The sequence below is a fragment of the Hyposmocoma kahamanoa genome, unplaced genomic scaffold (assembly GCF_003589595.1).
Source record: "Hyposmocoma kahamanoa isolate Upper Pololo Valley unplaced genomic scaffold, ASM358959v1 101, whole genome shotgun sequence".
NCBI classification, from domain to species: Eukaryota; Metazoa; Arthropoda; class Insecta; order Lepidoptera; family Cosmopterigidae; genus Hyposmocoma; species Hyposmocoma kahamanoa.
Window position 1 is genome coordinate 2,029,396 of NW_020653333.1, and position 8,168 is coordinate 2,037,563.

The following is an 8,168-nucleotide window of genomic DNA, read 5'->3' on the forward strand; positions in this document are numbered from 1 at the left end:
ATACATTACAGGGTGATTTGTAATTTGTAAAATACTAACAACTTCGCAGGTCTATATCACTATCATAATCTTTTGTTCCATTACTTAAATTTTTGCACGGGTGATAATAATAGGTAATAATGTGCAAAATACATGAGCGCGGGTGCCTGTCGTTGGGGACGACTCTTGCACGGTGTCCGGTAGCACAACAAAAACTTAAAACATTATATTTGGCAAATTTATTCTTTTTGTGAAAAAGCCACGGTACAAAAGTTATGTTGTGAGTAATAGAGTTCTGGGAAGATTTTTCAAAATTTAGTTTACCACAATGTATAATGATCTACTTTACCTATCATCACGTTTTGGTCCATGATTTATCAGACAATCTATGATGTTTTACAAAAATAAATAATGTTAATGTATGAATACTGTTAAATAGTATAGATATATCGCGTATGATAAAAATAAACAGCGTTAGGAAAGCTAGTTCTAATCTATAAATGAAACGTCCAATTATATTCGAAAAAGGTTTATTACGAATGCCTTTCAACCACTGCGAAATGAGTAAAAACAAAAGTAACAAACAGAAACACGTTTAAAATAAATTTAAAAAATGTATCTTTTTGTAGTTTTATTGGCATAAGTTAATGATGAAATTTTGTAAACAAAATAAACATGTTCCTTGAAGGACTAATTTTGGTTTAAAAACACTGGGGGCCTACCATAACGTTTCCAAAAACAATCTTATTTCAATGTAAGCTTAAAGTAAGATTATTATAATATTACTCATATTGGTACCATGATAAACCTGTCAACAAAGTAATGTATTATTGCTAAAGTGATTGAAAGAACGAATGATTTCCCAATATTGTCCGTTCCTTACTAAAATAGGAAAGAAATAACGCTATATGAGCTATATAATGCCATCTCTTTATTTTTTGATTTTCCAAATCGTCTTATCGTAGTATAATATTTAAGTACTTAATGTTATTTACATTCAGAGAATTTTATTTGTTAAAAAAAGATAAACATGTAATAGTAAAATCCATTAAAATTACTTTGTATTCAATTATTTTTTCGCATTTTCATGAAGAGAAATTAATAAAACAAGTGAGTGTTGAATCGTCACGTTATGAATTTGGAATTACAGTGTAGTGTCAACTGTTAGTGTCGCCAAGGAGCATGTAGATGTCGCTGTCATAATTTTACGACATAAACATGGCGTATTTTTGAAATTATTTCCTATGTACTATTAAATAAAAAAAAACAAAATATTGAAGAGATACATGTAAATAAATAAGTTTAACTTAAGTTTTCATCATTACAAATCAATATTAAGACAATAAAACTGAAAATAATATTGTTTCCATTGCATCCGTGTAACTATTTTAAGATTGCTAAATTTGACATAACAATATTACTTTATTAAAGTCGCGTCATAGTACGAACCGTGTGAATAATCACAAAGCTGCCAATAAAACATCATAGTTTTAACATTATAATAAGCTTACTTTAAGCGCGTTATGGTAAGAAAAGTCAGTGTAAGGTTAAAAAGGTTGTGGCAGGCCCCCTGATCCATTCATAATACAGACACAAGTTAAAAATTTATGTTTTTGTGTTTAGGATAAGCATTACTTACAAAATATTTAAGATATACGACGAATTTCGAAAGTAAAGCGTTAAGGGCTTTTTTCTTTAAGCGCCCTACTATATTTATAATAGGTCGGATAAATTAGATAGAGCAACAGAATTAGGAAGATTTATTTTTTAATAGCATTGCATATCGGTGATTTTCAAGAATAGAGTTCCGAATAAAAATCATATGTTATATATTACTAGACATCAGAACAAGCATAGTATATTTACGTTAACTTCAAGTAATACATCTAGAGTGCATAAAACCTTCCGCTGAAACCCCGGAATGATTTCAAAACAAGAGGCAAATAATCAAAACAAAATGGTTCTAAGTGCACTATTTACACAAAAAAATATAGAACAAAACAACATACAAACAATATTCCGGCATTTCAAAGGGGGTATTACGCACTCTATGGGTGTTATTTCCTGGAAGTTCAGGTAAACGAAGTCTACTTAATACAAAGCTGTATTCAAGATTATATTGAAAATACCAGAGTATTAAATTGTTTATGATAATCACGTGACAACATTGGTCAAGGTATAATACTACCAGGTATTTTGAGATATTCCCAATATTCTAGAAAACTATCGATATTTTTTTCAAAATATATGTAAATATTTCAGATTACAAAACAATAGGCAGATGTAGTGCGACGAACACGAGAGTGAAGTCACTAAAGCAAATACAAATCGCAAAAGCGAATACAATCTCGCGTCAAGGGACGACTGTATGTGCGTCACTAGTGTTTGTTATTTTATGTTTAAAAATGACGTCTTGTGTCTTTTAACATTGCAAAAGTTGTTCCCAAAAACAAAAAAAAAAGAATGTGGAATATCTTTTCACAGGTTTTTTGGGATTCACTCCAAACACAAAACATCGAGACGGAAATTCGTGTGTGTTGCCAGTTTATATCGAAATGGGTTTCCTTAAATTTGGTAAATATGCATGGATCATAGGAGCATTGATTAATTTATACTTTTATATAGAAATTAAATAATGCGTGCATATTACATGCAGGTGGGTCCATCTACAGCGGTCAAAATTTTTTTTTAGATAACTCGGATTTACCTAAATAATTCTCAAACTAATCTCTAATAGTAATAGCCATAGTATACACAAAAGAAAATGTTCAAAAACAATTGAAATTTTAGCTTTTACAATTATATGGACGTCGGGTCCGCGCTAAAAAGTGTCCGCACTTGTAAGGCGCTAAAATCGTATACAGAGCGCGACACTCCGCTTTAGTCTTCATTTGTTCTACTGACAGCGCGATACTGCGATGACATTACAATTTAAATTTCGAATAGGTTGACTTGGGACATTTTTTTCGTGGTTTTTGTATTAGACCCGTCGTCCATTTATTTGTAAGTCCCCTAGTTAGCCACCCTTAGAGGTGGAATATTTTCTTCAACTTTAAATGGGACCACATCTGAGGTACCCTCTTTCCAACAAAAAGAATAGTCATCAAAATCCGTTCACAAATGCCGTTGCCGCCAAATGAGTTACCGCGTAACATACATACAAAAAAAAACATACAGACGAATTGAGAACCTGCTTTTTTGAAGTCGGTTAAAAACTGCGGGAGTTTTTTCGCTGCATCTGGCAATCTTACATGCACACAGATGCGTATGCCCCTAATAGTCTAGCCTTTCCTGGTTTTCACGCAGACAGTAAATGAAAAGCTGCTTCACCTCTCTTGCTGCGTACGCTCCATCTGCCTATTGTTTTGAAATCCGAGGCAAATATGTGCCGGTTCTCACTACGAAGTCGATTTCATTACTTTCGTGTGCACCATATTCCTAGCTCCGCCCTGTCGGGTAGAGGGCCAAAAAATGGGGGAACCGACATCAGGGGAACATGGCGCGAACCGTTTAATGCAACTAGAGTTGAAAACGAAGCTCTATATTCTCCAATTTTTACAACTGAAGAGACCACGGAAATAATGATTAGGCACCTAAATACATGTTTTGGCATAATACCGCCATCTTGTGTGTGACGTTAACATGTAGCCTTGAGGTTTATTAGCCTGATTTAGACCTTACTAGGTTCTTAGAAACCTAATTAGGTTCTTTCTCTAGTCACCACGGCTAGGGTTGCCTGGAAGAGATCTCTCCTAGACATAAGCTCACCTTTGTATATCGTCGGAGATAAACATTAGATTATGAGTTTCCATTTTGGTACCCAATTTAGTGGCCAAATCAAACCCGCGTAAATGTCGTGGCAACCAAATTAATGTGATTTACGGGAATCTATTGTTATCAGTCCGTAGACAACATAAATTAATGCTTACTGGGCAAAAATGGAAATGGCCATTGAAATCCCTCTCCTGTGAAATTTGGTTTGGTGCAGATACGCGCTTGTCCAGTCTTTTCTTTGTGCAATAAACAATTATTATTAGGCTCAATTTTCTAAAAATTTGCTTTTACGTTTAAGCACTCAAGGTCATAACCCATTTTGGGGATACGTACCTTACATACGTATCTTACTTAGAATAGAATATTTTTTGCACTTAACGGTATGCGTTTGAATGACGTCTACCGTGGACCTGCACGAAATTATTATTAATTAAGTTACAAATTATAACACAAGAACACAACTAGTTGGGCATATTAGTTGGTCCATAAGTACGTACAACGCGCAATTTAATTGCCCAGCTATATATAAACCAGATGACGCATTAATGCGGTCCGCGAGGGCTTTCTTTGGGACTTGTGACTGGTTGGGAGTAGGAGTTTTGTTTTAGCACTGATTCTTTTAAATTAGGTTGGTGGAGAGGGGGAACAGCGAAGATGGTAAGTCGATTTTGTATGGCGGCCACTGGTAGAACCTGACCAAGATTCTTGACAACTTTTGTTTGAGAGTCATGTGAGCATCTCTGATGCTTTGGCCGAGCCCCTCTGTCTTAACTGATGCGGAGAACATAACTAAGATTTGACTACATGGAAGTAAGTTTGACTTACATAGGTTTTTTTTTAGTTGTGAATATGGATTAGGTACTAACGTTTCACAAATGTATTTCAGCACTAGATTTATTTCAAGTAGCCTTTGCGCGTGTTTTTTTGACCAATATTTATCTTCCGAATTAAAAATGTTTTTCCTTAATATTTATTCACCTCCAGTGACTGACCATTCTTTCCATGGACTCTTCAACCGAGTTCTAAAAATAAGTTCTTGTCCATTACAAATGTTAACGTATAATCACACGTTAACACCATTAAAATCAGCCCAATAGTTTGAAGTAAATAGTAATATGTAAACGCATTTAGATGCAGTGTGGTCTCGATTCTGTAGAGCAGTTTATACTTAGTTGTTCATCCTACAATCGTCTTCTAAGTGTCGTTAAGACAAATTTTGCTAAGAGCAACGTATTTTTTATTCAGCCCTTTACATTTTGTGCTGTAACTTTCATCGAAAATATATAAAAAATATACGAGAATTCTGTCTTCGGAACGAAAAAAGGCTCAACTAAATTTCTATTAAAATTGAGTTCTACCAAATTATTTGGAGTATTGAATCTCAATAATTCTTGGGTAAGCTCAAAAGGCACAAATGACATCAATAATTCGATTCCAAAAGTCATATTTGACATTTATGAAGTAAAAAACTCTTCAAAGGATTTTACTAAGTAATGTAAGGGAACTGCGATTTTTTTAAATGGCTAATTAAAATTTCTGCATAAAAAATATTATTTAACACAAAATAATTTAACTAGCAGCTGTAGAGCTTCTTGTGAAAGAGTTCATCCAGGGAAGTGCTGCCACCTTACCTATTTCTGCCGTTAAGCAGTTTGGAGCGTAGGGGTGATTGTGAAATTACAAGCGCATGGATGGGGCTTGTCAACTACTCAAGGTGACTGGCGCTGTGGCAGTGCCCCTTTTAAAGCTCAAATTGTCATGCATAGGCGTGTTCATTACACCCAGCGCAACACTGTTTCATTCTATCGCTTGATATCATTAGATAATAATTATTTTTATTAAAAAAAAAAAAACAATATATTGCATACTGAGATTGATAACGCCACTATTTTTTTTATTTTAATGCCCATCTTGAGAACACGAACTTTATAATGCAAAAACCCCCGTGTTCGTTGTTTGTCAAGAATTTGCTACATGACGTAATGACCTTAAGCTATGCTATATAAGGGGAACGGGCGTGGGAGACAGCGCAATACTGACATTTGGTAGTGACGTTGTAAAACAATTTACTAGTAGTAGTTACCGTGAAGGATATAGTAATTTTTTGGATAGTGTCATTTGCAGTGGTTTTGCATTAAGACTAATATAGTACAAGATTGCTGAGCCAGATCTACGCTGGTTAGTGGATAAGCTATAGAGTAATTTATCCCTTTATTTTCGAAGTTTAAAAGTAACTTTCATAGCATAATTTGTTTTTATGAATTGCTTTGTGACGATATTACATAATAAGAAATGTTAATTTATATGAAAAGATTATGAGAAATAGTGATACCAAACGAAATTCTCAAAAATACCTTTATTGTGGTAGGTGAAAATTTTAATTTTAGCTGAAAACCGCATTCAAAAATTTTCGTTGAGTAAGAAGTTGCAGATATCAAAATTTTCAGAACTTTAATTACTCATTACTCAAAATCAAAAATTTTGCTTTGTGTCACTGTCATGTTCAGTGTGCGATATTTTAACCTATTTATCTTCTAATAATTTGGAATTTGCTGTTTGTGCCTTTCTTTCTTCCAAGGGCAGAATAAGTGACGATGGTCCGCTTTTAAATGCTGATGAAAATCGTTACATCTTACTAAGTTAGAACAAAATGTCAATAGAGACGATATTATGGTATGACAAAAATACTGGTACTTTTTACGATGTCTTAAAAATAGTGATCCATAATTTTGTCTAGTCACGAAACCACACTAAAGAAAATCGACACGTATCCAACGTTACAGGATCAATCAATAGAATTTCCCTACGTAGTAATATGAAATAACGAAAAGCACACTTTTCACTATTTTATAAAGCTTTCGTCTCATACAATTGGCCCCACAAATAGCCGCACGACACAGTAATTATTATTTCCATTTGTTCAGTTGTTTATCACTTGGCTGAGCAATTTAGGTTATTTGTTTCATTTTAACAAGTAGTTTAATCTATTCATCAAATAGAAATGTAACAGTTACTACCATTAAAAATGACTAATATGAACACTCGTGGTAGCTTATCGAAACGAAAACTCAACAAAAATGTTTTGTTCTGCGTGTTCAGCCAATCGTGATGAGCAATCGAACAACAGTTGAGTAAACTGTGTAAATATTCATTCTATAGATTCTACAGGAGACTTACCAAGCCACCGCAGGTTTGTATACCACCTTTTTCCGTTCACTTATTGCCACCTTCTCTCGTTCTCATTTTCATAGAATTTTATAATTATCTTTCTCGTTATGTCTCGATAGATATTCCTTTTAAAAGACTTCACCTTTAACAGATCGACAACAAAAAGACAAGGAAAAAATCACAAGAGGGACACAGTTGTAACATATACAATGTATAAAATGCATTTGAGAAAAAAACAACAATATTGAAAAATAGGCACATGAAAATTGCAGGTTTTGTACCCTAGATTCATCCAGAAGTTGCCCGGAGGGACGAGCAGCGTGGACTGGCTGAGTCCCACAGCTGGACTGGGATATACGGCTGTGAAAAGCACATCCACAAAAATGCAAATGACAACAGTGGAAAAAACAATTTAAGTGGTCCAATATCTAATAAACATTTTAGAAGCATCAATGAAAATATGCCTATCTATTGCTAATGAGAAAATGATATCTAAAAATTCAACATGGAATAATCATGGCACAGAAATTATAAAAACCTGTTCACAAAAATAACATTAAAAATGCATTATGAAGAAACAGTCTTATAATATAGACACGTGATAAAATGCACAGTGTTAAAAATAATCACCAATGAAGAGATAATTGTAAAAAAAATCAGAAAAATAACACCAGAAATGCACATTGTATATGAGGACACTGTCGATGTTACTGAAATTTCGTCATTAGGGTGACTTACCTCTGGGTCTGTGAAGAGAAATTTTTATAAATAAAATGAACACACATAATCAATCAATATACACTTTATATCTTATTAATAATACAGTGAGTCGGGCGAGAAGCCGAGCGAACCGAGTTCAGAGAACAATGGGAATGTAGAATTTACATTACCTTTTGGTTTTTTTGCGTACATTTAAGACCTAATTCGTTAAAAAGCTAAACTTTTAAAAAATACATATGCCTAAGTATCTATCTCTTTTTCCCTAGTGAAGGTGTGAAAGAGAGGCGACGAACGTAATGATTCACAATACTAATCCTAACTTATAGCTAAAGTAGAATTCATATTATGATTTCGTTCAAGTTCAGAGTGCGATTTTAACTATTTCTCTACTGTGTTTAATAGTAAATACAACCGATATCTAGATATTTATTCCGTTTTTTTGAGATGGTTCAACAGCTATTCTTTTTATAGTCATGCTAAACTCTGACGACACGCCACGTGAAGGTGATGATACGGCGAGATGGAAA